Genomic DNA, 16587 nt, shown 5'->3' on the forward strand with positions numbered 1-16587 from the left:
TCTTTTACAATTACATATTGAATTTATTACAGACAAAAAAGGAAAGCAAGCTGTACATCACAGAGATTTGCAGTTTCATGTACAGTCATCTTTTTCTGTTCTACTGTGTGTATGGAAATGCTCATTTTGGTTGGTGTTTGTTGAGTTCAAAATAAATATATTTATGTGTTTATATTTGCATGGGTATGTACATACATATTTATATTTAAATACATTTAATAATAATTTCTATGTGGATTTATTAATAATTTAAATATATGTATATGTTTAAAAGCCATCCTTGGGACCACGGAGACCTAGGCCCAAGTCCAGGCCCTGACACATATTGACTATGTGACTCTGGGCAGTTATCCAAGGTTCCAAGTTGCCAAGGAGGTGTCGATCTTCATAAAGGGAGTTTCCTTAGGGGGACTTCCATACACCAGTGAAGTCACAGGTCTGACTCCCCCAAAGCAGGTTAATTTGCATTGACCTTTTCTGCCAAGAGAAGCAGTAGGTTATGAAAGCAAAGGTCAAAGTCAGCTGGACCAGGGTTCAGATTCCTTTCCGCCGGTCCAGTCATTTTATCCTCCATTTACAAATGCTTGTTCCTTCCACCAGCATCACTCAGCACTAACATCTATCAATTAACCACTGTCCTTATTTCTTAGCCTTCCTCCACTTCTACCACCTCTCTCAGGGAAGACCAGGGAATGGGCTGCTTAGAAAGGGGGCAATGTTCTGATGGAGCAACAAGACCGACGCTGCAGGGAGGGAAGAGGAAGACGTCTAGGGAAACAAAACAGAGGGAGTGATGGTGTGAGATGGGGGAACCAAATTAAGGATCTTCCTCAGAGTCACAGAAAAGCTGGGTTTGGCTTGAGGGAGACAGAAGGTGAAAAAGAACCAGAAATTAGGAGGATTAAATAAGATAGAGGGAAAAAAGAGATATAAACAAAGAAAATTATGGGAGAGGCAGACACACACTGAGATGCTGATGGATACAGAGGGATGGAGACTCCAAGAGAGGCAGTGAGAGATGGAGACAATGAAAAAGAGACATAAAAAGAAAAGCTGAGAGAAAAGAGAGGGAGGTAAAGCCGGAGTCACAAAGAGAAATAAAAACACACAAAATAAACAGGGATATACACAGAAGCAGGAAGTACTTCTCCTTAATCTCCTGCAAACTAGTATAGTTCTCTCTAAATCCAGCCACTCTGCTCCAAGATGGGCCAGAAATAGCCAAGAATAGCCTATGCATGAGGTATGTAGACAGCTGACACAGGTTTCTGATTATTTCCTGCCAAAGACTCATAGAAACCACACAGCCATTGTTAGATCTCTATCTCTCTCTCTCTCTCTCTCTCTCTCTCTCTCTCTCTCTCTCTCTCTCTCTCTCTCTCCCCCCAAATGCAAATTCCTTCTCTCTGGAAGGAAGCATGAATAAATGAATGAAATTGTGCTGCCAGGAAGACAATCTCCACCCAAGCAGAGAGGACCCCCGCCCACAAGCCCCTCTTGATTATTCTTCCTCCTTGCCCATCCTTCTCTCAAACACAGACCTCACCGTCTGGGGTTTTCCAGGAAAGCTGTTGAGGTTAGCTCAAAACCCTCCCCTCATCCTCATTAGCTAAGGAAAGCATTAGTCTGTGGTCAGGCAGCCGCCTGCCCATTTCATCACTACTGCATCTGGCCCAAATTACCGTGATGAGGACTTATTTGTAAAACTGTTCACAACCCAGCAGTAAGCTGTTCTGTCCAAACCTTCCTGTCACTAATGTCTGTTGCTCATGAATTTTAATTTAGCCACCAGATGATACATGGGGATAAAATGAGCAAAGGATACAAGAGAGTTGTTGGTTGTATTTTTTTTAAGAGTTAGAGAATTGACAGTTAGAATGGTTAAGTGACTGTCCTAAAGTCACATAGTTATTAATGTTAATTCCAACCTCAGTGACACATTTCCATTTCCAATCTTCCTTTGCTCCTTTGGAAGGAGGGTTACAATCCCTTCCAGTGATGAGACCAGGGCTCTGGAGTATTCAGCATGCATCTTTCACCAAAAGGAGACTTGATTTCATGGTAATGTGGAACAAATACCGTAAAATGAAGGGGTTTGACCGATGGCCTCAAAGATCCCTTTCCAGCTCTAAATTTACAATCTCGTGATGCTAATGACTCAAAGACAGAAGACCCGGACCTCAGTCTTTACTCCATCACTAATGAACTGTGATCTTCTGGGTCTCACTTTTTTCATCTATAAAATGAGGGGGTTGGATTTCCCATGGTTCATTTCACTTCTCAGTATTAGCTATCATTCTGTCTCTCAGGATGAGCTCGTTATGTCCAAGCCATCGTTGTTTTTGAGAGTCATTTAGTGTGATGGAAAGGATGCTGGATCCCGAGTTAAAGGATCCAGGACTGAATCCAGCCTCTGACAAATACCTCTGTGACCTTAGATGAGTCACTTAACTTGGGCCTCCATTTTCTCATATGCAAAATGAAGGGGTTGGGCCTCCAAGGTCCTTTCCAGTTCTAATTCTAATCTCCTATAATATTAAGACTGGGGTTCAATTCCAGGTTAAGAGGCTCATAAGTCAAGAACTAGTTGGACTACATGGTCTCTGAGCAACCTTCCAATTCTGAGATTCTGTGAGTCTGCTTGCCCCTGGAAGGTGGAACTAGGACTGATGAGTAGAAGTCAGGGAGGTAAATTTACTAAATATAAGAAGAATAGGCATTTTCATCCACTTTGTTTTTCCTTCTGAATGGACAGTTCAGCTAAACTCTTTTGAGTGATCGTATCAGGCCAAGATGACTTCCATGGTCCTTTCCAGCTCTAAATCAATAGTCCTATAATCTTATTTTAATAATTGTCATAACTCTGGGGAGGCAGGATGGCCTTGGGTTTGGGGGAGAATAAGACAAGAAAGGAAGCCATGAGGTGGTACTAGACAAGAGACTGGCTTTAGAGTCAGGAAGATCTGGATTCTACCTGACACATGCTACTCTAGGTCACTAATTTAGAATACTGAGTCCAGCATATTCCAGAGGTTGGAATGCTGAGTTTAGAGAAGAGTACACTGTGCGTAGCAAGGCAGTTATGGATTCATTCCAGAATTGAAGCATAAGGAGAAAGTTCCTATTAAGTACAGTCATCCCAAAAAGGGAGTGGATAACCTAGGGAGGTAGGCTCTAGACATTCTCTCTGGCTGTCCCCCATGCCTGGAACACTCTCACCTCCATTCCAACTACTGACCTCCCTGGTTTTCTTTAAGTCCCAATTCATATCCCATCTTTTACTGGAAGCCTTTTCCAACCCTTCTTAATTCTAATGCCTTCCCTCAGCTAATCATTTTCTATTTATCCACACATAGCTTATTTTGAATATATTTGTTTGCATGCTGCCTCTCCCACTGAAGGCAGGAACTGTCTTTTTCCTCTTTTTGTGTCCCCTGTGCTCAGTACGGTGCCTGGCTCATAATTGCTGTTCAGTCATTTCAGTCGTGTCGGATTCTTTATGACCCCATTTGAAGGTTTTGTTGCAAAGATACAGGAGTGGTTTAGCCATTTCCTTCTCCTGCCCATTTTGCACATAAAGGAACGGAGGCAAACAGAGTTAAGTGACTTGCCCAAGGTCACACAGCTAGTGTCTGAGGCTAGATTTGAAATCATGAAGATGAGTCTTCCTATCCACTGAACCACCTAGCTACCCATTTAGGTGCTTAATAAATGTTTATTGATTGATTGATAGTATAACTCGATAGCACAACTGCAAACTACAAGCAGAAACCAAACGACCACTTCTAAATGTTGCAGACAGCGTTCAGTCAGTCAATAAATATTTTTAAGTACACCTACTATGTGCCAGGCAGTGTGCTAAGCGCTGGAGATACAAAGAAAGGTATGACAGTCCCTACTGTCAAGGAGCTCACAGTCTAAATGAGGTGACAATATGCAAATAGCTATGAACAAACAAGATATAAACAGGATAAATTGGAGAGGGAAAGCCCTCAGATTCAGGGAGATTGAGAAAGGCTTCCTATAGAAGGCGCCATTTTGGCTGGGACTTGAAGGAAGCCAAAGAAGGCAGAAGGGTAGATAAGGAGAGAGAGAGTGTGTACCAAGCATGAGAGGTAGACAGTGATAATGTCCAGTCCTAGTAAAGCAGTTTAGTTATATTTGCCTCCCTTTCCCTGAAAGGGCAGGGGGAGAACAACACTTTAACAGAATTAGCCAGAGGAACCAGTGAATAATTTATCACTAAGCACCAAAAATTGTACCTACTCAGGGCTGCTTTTATCCCTGGCTTACTTCTGTTTAGTATATCCAAAGCCACCTAGATTGGTGCATGTTGAAAAGGCAATCGCTCCTTTTGTTTACCTCTGAATATTAAAGGAAAGCCACTCATGGTCAGTCTGTAGTCCCAGCATCATTGGCCACAGCTGCCCTATGTGTGCTGTGACAAGTGCTATAATCTGAGAGAAAGGGATCTAAAGATGTCACCCTCAGAGGCAGCTAGGTGGTGCAGTGGATTGAGCTCTGGCCTTTAAACCTGAGTTTAAATCGAGCCTCAGACACTTGACACTTACTAGCTGTGTGACCCTGGGCAAGTCACTTAACCCCAATTGCCTCATCAGAAAAAAAAAATGTCACCCTCATTGCCTCCTTCATTTCAGATTATAGATAGGTAAGCTCCTTGTGAGCATAAATTCTGTCTCTTATCCTTGAATCCTAAATGGATTTCAGGGGTGGGGAACCTGTGACCTCAAGGCCACATGTGGCCTTCTAGGTCCTCGAGTGCTGTCTTTTGACTGAGTCCAAGTTTTACCGAACAAATCTTTTTATTAAGGGGATTTGTTCTGTGAAGTTTGGATTCAGTCAAAGGGCCTCACTTGAGGACCTAGGGGATTAGATCATTTGGGTGAAAAGAGAAGCAGCTTGGTGTGGTGGCAAGTACCAACCTCAAGGTCAGGAAGACCCAGGTTCAAGTCCTGCCTTTGACATTACACTGACTTTGTGACCTCAGGCAAGTCACATGATCTCCGTGTTCTGGACAATTCTTGAAGACTACAAGAAGATGTCGAGTTTCCTTACTGGAAATTTCTCATACCATTAAAATCATAGGTCCTATCCCATTCTATTCCATTTGAGTAAAGATGACTTCTGAAAATCATGTAAACATTTGATGAAAGGCAGTCTTAGGTAGTGGACAGGACCATGGACTTCAAGTCCAGAAGGACTGGGTTCAAATCCTGCTTCAAACATTTAGTAGCTGTCTAAGTCATATAACTTCTCATCTGTACAATGAACGAATTGGCCTTGATGGTTTATTCCAGTTCTAAATCTATGATTTCATGATCAGTTCCATTCACTGACGACGTGACCTTGAGTAAGCCCCTTAATCTCTGAGTCTCAGTTTCCTCTTCTCTGAAGAAGATAATATTACATCTAAGATCAACCTCACAAAATTGCCATGAGCATCAAATGAGATTAGATATAAAATGCTCTGTAACCATATTGTGACATAAATGAAAGCTATTTTTATTGTCAACAAGCGTTTATCAAACTCTGGGACTACAAATACATGCAAAAATAAATGTACATGTTTGTAATGGACATTTTTTAAGGGATATTTTTCTTGTCTTCTCAGTGGATAGGGAAGAGGATGGGAAGAGAATTTAGAATTGAAAATAAAATAAGATTGAATTTTTAAAAAATATATATGTAAAAATATTGAATTTGAAAATAAAATGGAATTTTTTAAGAAACATATGCAAAAATAAAGAGAGTCTTTGTCCTCAAGGAGTTTACATTCTAACGGAGGAAGATGACACATGAAAAGACGTTGAAAAGGGAAAGGGCAGGCAAGCATCTTCATGGGATCCACACTCCCAAGCAACCCCTGACGATTTCCTCCTCAGCCGAGGCCTGGACTGGAGGGCGGGGAACAGGCTGTGGGCACAACTCGCCCTGGGACATGCCGGGAGGCTAAGCAGGCAGGCCCTGGCCCCTCAGTCTCAAGCAAAGCCTATACTGGTGCTTTCTCTTGCAGCAGCCTACTTAGTGCAGTGATACTCGACATACAGCCATGAGGGGAGTAGCTGCAAGGCATCTGGGAGCCCATATGGTCACTGCCAAGATTGGCTATTGTTATCTTTATTTAGTTCCAACAAAATATGCAGCATGACTCAGTATAACAAATAAGCAAACACGCCTTCTGTAGACAGAATAAACAACGTGTCTTACAGATAGGTGCTTTGCTGTTTTTCAAATTTACATGGATGCTGCAGTGGTGAACATAACAATAGTTAGCATTTATAGGGTGTTTTAAGGTTTGCAGAGCATTTTATATATGTTATCTTGCTTGATCTTCACAACTGCCTTGGGAGGTAGGTGCTATTTTTATCACTATTTTACAAATGGGGAAACTGAGGCACAGAGCAGTAAGTGACCTGCCTAGGACCTGTCTGAGGCAAAATTCAAACTCAGGTTTTCCTGAGTCCAAAACCAGCACTCTATCCACTGCACTACCCAGCTGCTGATACAAGTGAATTCATAGGAACTTAACTGTCATCATTCTGTCTTTTCTCAATCAGTGGATTAAGGACAATTACTCCTGCTATGGGAAATCCAAGATATATTTTAATATTAAAAGGGGGTCTTCATGCTCAAAAAGCTCAGGAACCAATGATGTCTCCATTGAGCTGTGCCATTTACTTTTCCTGAGATCTGAGACCTGTTTTTTCACCTATGAAATGAGCAGGTTGAGATCAGACAACTCTAGAATGCCTTTCAGTTCTCCCATTGTATAGTTCTACAAAAAATCAATGATTTATTCACCTGAAGAACCCCCTACGGGAATCCCTACAGATTGCAACCCAAGAGGTAAATCCTGAGGAGTTTCCTAATGCACAGAGAGGTTAAGTCACTCATCCAAGCTCACACAACTGGTCATTGTCAGAGGTAGGAGTTGAACCCCAGACCTTTCAGCTCTGTGTTTGGGCAGATGTTGTCATTCTCATTTGTGTCTGCATCTCCACCACTTAACATTGTGCCTGTCACACAATAAACAGTTAATACTTGTTGACATATTGAGTTGACTTGCCACTGCCTCTATGATTCTTTAATAGCCTCCCCTAAATCCAGCAAACAGACGCTCTCAGTGCCTTCACTTTGGGTCAAAGATTGGTTTTTTCTTTTAACTTTTTGTCCCCAGGGCCTAGCATAATGTTATTTGCTGTTCTTCTTCTCAACCTGTAATTTCATCAGTGTGTGGAGTGCCTTGTGAAGAAATCTCCCGTACCAATGCAGTACAGCAACTACTCTGCAACTTACAATTTTAATTGTTTGGGTAATAAGAAGTGGTGACTTGTCCAAGGTCATCCAGCCACTATGTGTGACAGATGGCTCCTTCATCCACCTACTCCAAGGTACTTCTCACTTTTATATATAGTAGGTGCTTAAACAAATGCTTGTTGGATTGGTATGGGGTTGGTTATCTCCAAACAATGATTAGCTTGGAGTCAGGAGATGAGGATAGAACTATCAAAATGAGGAGGCGCAGGGTAGAACACATCTTCCTTATCAATCCCACAGACTTCATGTGTATAGAAAACTTCTGGGGAATTTGCTCCATTTTTCATTCTGTAATTGATACAATTTAAGAATACATCTAGGGAAGCTTTTGTGCCTGTAATGAGTAAGGCTAAAGGGATCATATTTCAGAGTTGCCTTGGCAACCAGAATAGTGGGGAGCTATGATGAAAAGCTGTTGTTTTTAAACTCTGAATGCTAAGGGGCCTCAAGGAACTAATTCACAGGTAGGTGAATCCCAGATAGCCACTAGCACTAAAGTGATACTGTCATCAGGAAGCCAGTAGCAGGCTCAGCTGTAGTAAGTGGAAATACTCCCAATTAACCAATCTGGCAGATGGGTTTTGAACCTTAAAAGAGAGATACTCAGATACTGAAATGGAGCTCTGACTTCATTGTTTTAGGAATTCCCTCCAATGATAAAGTTTGCTATCCATCCCCACCTCCAAAACCCATTTGACCCTTGTTCATGTCCATCTATAAGTTCTATATGTTGAGTGGACAGGAGGTGCACCCAAAATACTAGAAGCCGCTCTGCCTACCTTGCCTTCTTGTGATGTTGCCAGGGCACAAATGGAGCATTCTGGCTGCCCCCTGTTATCCCTTTCCCTCATGATGTGACCAGCCCATCCTCTCTTCCTAACACACCTTTCCTGAAGGACTTTTACTCCTTTTCATTTATAAAGTTCCTCATTGGCTCCTACCATAGGCCTTCCTATTGCTCTTGACGTGATATTCATTTTTAATTCTTTAGAGACTATGATACTCCATATTTCAGTGTCATAAAGTAATGCCAGCAGAATTCTAGTTTTAAAAAATATGGACTTTTGTTTTCATGGAAAGTGTAGCATCATTATAGAAGCTTTGCAGTTTCCCAAAGGTAATCCAGCTGCCTCCTGGGCAGCTTCAAGGCCAATTTGTGGCCCAACTATGTTATATATCAGATAGATAGACAGACAGACAGACAGAGAGATGATAGATAGATAGATAGATAGATAGATAGATAGATAGATAGATAGATAGATACAGAAATCGACAAGCTCTATAGTCCCAAATCCATGCCATAATCATAGTCATAAATATTCTTATCCACTTGGCCTTTCTTGTGTGGATGGTCAGGCTAAATTCCTTTCAAATGGTTAGAGATCTCTTTCAGGAAGTTCTCTCAGGTTCTGAGCCTTGATACAACCAGCACAATGCCATCTACAAATAGACTATTCCCCTCCAAGGACTCTGTGTTCTAGTGACATTGGCTTCCTTTCTATTCCTCCCACAAGATATCCCATGTTTGGACTCTGTGCGTTCCCACTGGCTGTCCCATATGCATGGAATTCTCCATTTTCCGGCTTCTTTGGCTTCCTTAAAATCCCAGCTAAAGTCCCGCCTCCTACAGGAAGACTTTACCCATCTCCCTTAATGTTAGTGCCATCCATCCGAGATTAGCTCCAGTTTATCCTGTACAAAGTTCGCACATGGGTATTTGCATGTTGTCTTTCTGTGTAGCTGTGAGACTGTGGAGACTGTGAGCTCCTGGAGAGCAGATGCTGTTTTTACCTTTCTTTGTATCCCCAGCACTAAGCGCAATGGCTGGTAGATAGTAGGCATTTAATAAATGCTTGTTGAGAGAGAAGCCTGTGGCTGCAGCTCAGTACCAGAATGAACAGAGATCAGAAATCAATTTTTGTCCAAGAGAAGCAAAACTTTGTCCAGCATTTCTCCCAGATTGTAAAGGTCTTGACAGAAGATGGGATGGGGCATCCTGAGGTGGGAAATGCCAAAACCAGGCTCAAGGAAGTCCTAGAGTACAATGCCCTTGGGGGAAAATACAACCAAGGCTTATCAGCATCAATGGTATTCCAGGAGCTGATAGAACCCTGAAAGCAGGATGCTGACAGGCTACAGAGAACATTAGCAGTGGGCTGGTGTGTGGAGCTGCTCCTGGCCTTCTTCCTAGTAGCAGATGACATCATGGATGCTTCTCTTACCCACTGGGGACAGCCATATGAAGCCTGGTATATGAAGCCTGGTATTGGCTTGGATGCCATCCATGACACCATGTCATTGGAAGCCTGTATCTTACCACCTGCTGAAGCATTATTGCCATAGGCAGCCCTATTACCTGAACCTCATTGAATTTTTCCTACAGAGCACTTACAAGGTTGATTTTACGAGATTCACTGAGTAGAGATATAAGAGCATTGTCAAATACAAGATGCTTTCTACTTACCATTTGCTGCTGCTATGCTCATGGCAGGCATAGATGGGGAGAAAGAACATGCCAACGCCAAGAGCATCCTTCTGGAGATGGGGGAATTTTTTCAATTCAGGATGATTACCTTGACCTTTTTGGTGACCCCAGTTGACTGGCAAGATTAGTACTGACATCCAGGACAACAAATGCAGCTGGCTGGCAGTGAAGTGCCTTCAGCTGGCATCATCTGAGCAAAGAAAGATGTTGGAGGAGAGTTATAGACAGAAAGATCCAGAGAAAGTTGCCAAAGTGAAGGAACTGTATGAGAAACTTGAATTGCCTGCTCATTTCACCAAGTGTGAAGATGAAAGTTACAGCAGACTGATGGAAATCATTAAGTATTCATCCCCCCTTCCCCCATCTATCTTCTTGGAAATGGCAAAGAAGATCTACAAATGTCAGAAATGACCAAGGAGATGGACATGAGAAGGGGGGCTGGGATGGCAGGGCACCATGTGCGGAGTTGGGAGAGGATGTACTCTCAATAAATCATGGCTCTTTAAAAAAAATAAAAAATGCTTGTCGACTAGTTGCCATAAGCTAATATCTATCAATCCTCTTCTCAAAGTGTCATTTCCTATTGGCTTCTCTGCTTGGTTTCACATCATGCCTCCCCCAGGATAAGCTTATCACTTGAAATCTCATTATCATGGAGATGGACTCAGCTTTGATTCTCAGAACCTTCTCAGAACCTCAGTTCCTTCTCCCCTCTAATTGCAGGAGTGGAGGGCAGAGCAACAAATTCCTCCCAAAGCCTCCCTTTATAGAGGGCTCAGAATTTTCCAGCTAACCCTTCATTTCCCATTAGCTGCTCTGGTTGAACATCATGCACCTAAACAGAGTGGACCCTCTGGCACCTCCTCCCCTTTGCAGCTTCCTTTTTTCTATGGTCATCTCCTATTGGATTGTAAGCTCCTTGAAGGCATGAGCTATCTTTCTTTTTCTTATTTGTACCTCCAACACTTAGCACAGTGCCTGGCACATAAGAGAGACTTAATAAATGCTTATTGACCATTGACTATGCTATAAAGACATAAGTCTCTTTCAGAGTCTATGAGTCCTTGACCTTTCTCCATTCCTTTGTCATGAACCATTTTTCCATATATTTCTCTCCATCCTCAACTTCTCCCTCTCTATGTGTTGAAATCACTGAGTAACTTTGTATGTATATATGTATAACACTTTATATGTAAATACATGTATTTAATTTACCTTATCAAGTTTTTCATAGAATTTCTCTACTCTTCACTCTCATCAACTAATGATGGTGCAAAATTGTTTTCATGGTGGTCTTTTACATATACTTACTAGTATTCTCTGAAATAATCTTTGAAGTAATATTCATTTTAAATTCTTTGGAGACTGTTGCATTCCATGTTTAAGTGCCACTGTAGATGTGGGGGAAGGAAGGAGACCAGAGTGGCAAAAGCCATTTTGTATTTTTCCTTGTTTCATTCAATCACCAGGGTCAAAAAAAAGCATCACCAAATAACCAGCCAACTGATGATGAACCTCTCAGGACATAGCTGGGCTGGACCTCAGCAAGCAGGCTCAGTCTGCCCTCAGAGTCACATTCAAAACCTTTCTAGTTTGGTTAGATCTACCAGAGCTTGTACTCTGTTGGCATCACCTTTGAGAACCAAGGGTCACCTGTACACTACAATGTGGCACCAGAATAGAACTTCATGGAAAAAGGAAATTTAAAAAAGGAATTCCTCCAGGATTCCTGCCTATTATCTCTCTTCTTTCTTTGAAAAAAAATCTTATTCTGAACTTCAACATTTAAAAAAAAAAAAAAAGCATTTCTATATACATAGCAGAACAAAAAAGAGGAAACCATGACCTTCCATTCTTTACTATTTGCAGCTAGGTGGGGCAGCAGATAGACCTAGAGCTGGGAAAACCAAAGTTCAAATCTTGTTTCAGATACTGACTGATTAGCTGTGTGACCTTGGACAAGTCACTTGACCTCTGTTTGTGTCACTTTCTTCGATTGTAAAATGGGGATAATAATAACAGCTACCTCCCAGAGTTCTTATAAGGATCAAGTGAGAGAATATTTGTAACATGCTTAGCACAGCGCCTGACACACAGTAGATGCTATACAAATTCTAGGTGGTGGTAGCGGTGGTAACAGTAGCAGAAGTAGTAGTAGAAGAAGTAGCAGCAGCAGTAGCAGTAAAGTAGTAGTAGCAGCAGCAGTAGTAAAGTAGTAATAGTAAAATAGTAGTAGTAAAATAGCAGCAGCAATAGTAGTAAAGTAGTAATAGTAGCAACAGCAGTAGTAGAAGAAAAAGTAGTAGTAGTAGTAAAGTAGCAGCAGTAATAGCAGTAAAGTAGTAGTAGGAGCAATATCAGTAGTAGTAGAAGTAGTAGCAGCAGCAGCAGCAGCAACACTAGTAGTAGTAGTAGCAGTAGTAGTAGTAAAGTATATAATATGGGAGGGAAGAGGGGAATAGACATAGAGAAATTTAGGCAATGCAAAAAAATTCAATAGAAGTTTTTTTAAGCGTATACTAAATTCCACTCAATACTTTCAAGACTCTTGTTTTGTGCATCCTTCTAAACTCTCTTCTGTTCCCTTCTGTGAATTTTTTAAAAATATTCAATGGCCCTCTTTTTCTGGCATCATTATTGTTAACCATCTCTTTCCCTCCCTAATTAAATTCCCTCCTACCAAAAAATGTAATAAATATGCAGAGTCAAGCAAAATGAATCCACGCAGTGGCCGTGTCCAACAAAGTCTGTCTCTGCACCTTGGGTCCATCACCTCTTTGTCAGGAGACAGGTAAGATGCTTCATCATAGATTCTTTAAATTTATGGTTGCATTGCATTGATCAGAGTTCTAAAGTCTTTCAAAGTTGTTTTTCTCTACCATGTTGTTGTCTTCGTATAAATTGCTCTCTGGATTCTGCTTATTTTACTTTGCCCTAGTTCATATTACCCAGATTCTCTGAAATTATCTCTTTTGTCATTTCTTATGGTGCAATAATTTTCCATTACATTCATTTAGCCTAATTTATTCAGCCATTGCCCAATTGATCAGCACCTGCTCTTTGGGTCCTAGTTCTTTGCTTTTCTTTCTCTTTTTTGCTTTTTTGCAAAACCCCAACAAGCATTAGATTTAGATTCAGAGGATCCAAGTTCAAATGTCAGCCTTTGCAATTTGCAAACCACATGACCTTGGACAGACAGCTAGAACTGTCCCAAAGCAGAATGAGACCCCTCAGGAGGTCGTGTGTTTCTTCTTCCCCGGAGGCCTTCAAACAAAACTGGGATGACTGCTTGAGTTTGATGTCGGGTATGTTTAATTTCTGCAGACCTTAGTTCCCCCTGTGTAAAATGAAAGGATTGAGACTAGACCCTTTCCAGTTCTAAATCCCATGACTCCATTCACTTGTCTCAGCAAAATGGTTTTATTGTCTAGTTTTTCTGGGACTGAAGTTCTCTTAGCATTGAGGTGAATGAAGGATTAACTATAGTCTTCCAGTAATTACACACACACACACACACACACACACACACACCCACCCCACTCTATCCTCAGCACCTAAGTTCACTCCTTCCTTTCCAGATCGGGCATCTACAGATCTTCCCCAGGACTCCCCACAACAAGGAGAGCCAGACAAACCAGGAGGAAATTATTTTCTGCCAATTGACTATAGGCCATAACCATTTTGAGATAAGAACTTCTTTCTCGATCCCCAAATAGTTAGGATGTCCTCATGTATTTCTTCCTTAGAATATTTTGTGACTTTTAAGGAATAGGAACCAGGTCTATGATTCATTGGTATAGAAAACTCCCACGTGGAGAAAGTCCCTCCCCAATCCAATCACCATCTATTCGACTCTCTCCTTCTCAGTCATGGGTCTGCCCCATCATTAACTTCACAATGTTCTAAGGGGCTCTCTCCCGATAAGGCCTCATGCCACCATGTTTATAACTCACTTGCAATGATTTTGACTTAAAAAAAATTTTTTTAACTTATTCCCTGAGCACATTTTGTGAAGCTTTTCCTGAATTCTAAAGCTGTGATCATATTCAAAGATGACCTTCAGTGAGGGCTACTCTCTCCAGCCCCTTGGGCCAATTCTCAGCAGGATTGTGACAGGCCCCGGACCTGTGGTGCCACAGAAATGTACAAGTGTCAAGCAAGATCTCAAAATCGGAAAGGACAGGAGGGGAAGGTCTTTGGGAGGTTGAAGTCAAAAATTTAATCAGCCCTGCTAATTTCTGTCACTGTAAAGAGAAGCAAGATGTGTTTTTGCCCTGGGTCAGCAGAATTTTTTTTGGAGATAAGTGGGGGAGTAAAAAGAGTGAAATAAAAGTCAATTAATTTTACCTCATTAACTCCTCGTGTTCAATTACAAACTTTCTTCAGCTCAGAGCACCCAGACTCCATAGTCCATGATCTGGCACTGAAAGTGGTCCAGAGGGAATGAAGAAAGATTTCGTGTGGCAGGATAGGACTCCCAGAAGGCTCTGTTGGGAACCTAATTTCATCCCAGTTCAATCCATTAAGTCTCAGGAAGTGCAAGACAGAGACAGCAGGGGTCTGGGTGATGTCACCAGGAGGGGGGCACTAAACCCTGACTATTGGAGAGTAAGGAGTGCACAGGTGGGGAATCACCTGAAACTCTGCCTAGAAAGCAGAAATAGTAAGGAATCAAATATTCACTGGCTCAAATCAGCTCATTCATTGAGCACCCACCGTGCATCTAGCATTCTGCTAGTCTGGCAAGGATGCAAAATTGAGCAAGATGTCAGACCCTTCTCACTCCAAATCTCTGTTCTTCGAACTGTTACACTGCCTTTCTGTCATTTAAAACTGGAAGGGCAATTGAAACATGGAGGGGAGGGGAGGGTGAAGGAAGAGGGAAGAAAACCTTATCTGGACCTCTACTAATGCATGTGGTTAACTGCTCTGCCAGCTGCAGGCTCCAAGGATTACCTGGGGCTCTGAGAGGTTAGGTGGCTTTCCTGAGATCACAAAGTCATCACGTGTTAGAGGTGAGACTTGAACCCAGGACCTACTGACTCAGAAACCAGGTCTCCATCCACCATGTACCACTGCCTCTCAGATGAGACAAATAAAAATGGCACAAAGGTGGGTGAAAGGTTCAGAGAGTACTTCTGATGCTACGGTATTTCAGAAGAGGGAGGGACTGCTCTGTAGGATGGGCTTCTTGAGGAACAAGGAACTTACAAACATTGCAGTAATCATTGGCTAACCATCTATCATGTGCAAAGCACTGTGCTAAATTGTGGGGGGGGTGGTAAAAGTTAGACAAGACCCTGCCCTCGAGGAGTTTACAATCTAAGTACCTCAACATCATAACTGCTATTATACAAAAATATTAAATGATAATTAGAGAGATACAAAAAAAGGGGATATAAGGGGAAAAGATGGCTTGGAAATCTGGAATAAAAATATATTAAAGACATGGCCTAAGGGACTATTTTTAGTGAATAGCCAGACTATCTCTTCTTCTGACCAGAGGACAGGCAACAACATCAGTGGACAGGATGTGGACCCGGAGCCAGGACGACCTGGGTTCAAACCCTGATTCTTATTCTTAATAGCTGTGTGACCCTGGGCAAGTCATTATCCTCTCTGAACATCAGTTTCTTCATCTGTTAAATGGGAGGATTAGACTAGATGGCCCCTAAGAAAACTTCCAGCCCTAAATCTATGATCTCAAACTTCAGAGTAATGTAGGAAGCGAGGTGATTGTTGTAAACATAGGGAGTTGGGGGGTATGATTGGTAGTGAAAGCAGAAAAGGGAAGGTTTGGAATACCACTGTGGAGAATGAAAAATGTAGAACAGGAAGACTGTTTCATGTACCCACTAGGGCCCAGCTGAAGTGAAGGATGATGAATTTGTAGTGGGTGAAATCAGCTCAATTTATTGACCTTCTCCAGGGACACTCAGCAGGCCTGGAGTAGGAGCGAAGTGTTGCAGACAGCGGGGGGTTCTTAGACCATCACAGCAGTTTGGTGACTTAGGGGGAGGCTTCACAGGAGAATTAAACCAGTCAATAAATGCTTGAGGCAACAGGTCTTGGATTGAATCACATTTTAACTCCTACCAGGAAAGGTTTAAAAGAACAGGCAGAGGATAGAGACGCTGCAACAGAAACAAAAAGGAGAGAAGACATATGACCAGTACAGCCACAGATATTTCCCTAATCAGAGCCAAGGAAGGGGTAAAACTGAAGCTCTCAAGGATGCAAGAGAGGGCCATGGGTTTGTTAGGGAGTGGGCAGGGTCTTCTTTTTATGGGTCCAATTTGTTTCCTACCTTTCATGTCACCAAAAGGGAAATCAGAAATTAACCACAGGGAAACCCCAAAAATCTAAGCATGAACCCCAGAAACTTCCAACATGGAAGATTCCAGCAAAAATAGGAATATTGGGTGTGTCTGGAGCAGTAGAAGCCTACAATGAGACCAGAGGCCCCCAAACCCAAACCCTTAGATTTTCATACTTAGGAATACGGATTCATAAATTGTGAATAGCAGGTCAAGGGCCAAGGAATTCTAGTGCTGGAACTAACAGAAGAAAAAAAAACCATAGGGAAAGAATGGGTATGGAAATCAAGCCAGCAGGATGGGGGAGATGGACCCCATTCTAAGAGACTAGGGATGGCTTAAGAATTAGGTTTTATATGAGCAAGTGGCAGAAAGAAAGTCTTACGTGGTCATGGTCTGAGAAAAGAATTTCAAGGCCCCCAATCTTGTCAGTGTCCTTAGAAAGTG

At 42.0% G+C, this 16587-nt stretch overlaps 1 pseudogene; it reads left to right on the plus strand.

Moving 5' to 3' along the window:
• Positions 1 to 9231: 9231 nt before the first annotated feature.
• Positions 9232 to 10234, plus strand: LOC114042590 (annotated as a pseudogene).
• Positions 10235 to 16587: the final 6353 nt, after the last annotated feature.

Source organism: Vombatus ursinus, unplaced genomic scaffold, assembly GCF_900497805.2.
Source record: "Vombatus ursinus unplaced genomic scaffold, bare-nosed wombat genome assembly UNPS02000749.1, whole genome shotgun sequence".
NCBI classification, from domain to species: Eukaryota; Metazoa; Chordata; class Mammalia; order Diprotodontia; family Vombatidae; genus Vombatus; species Vombatus ursinus.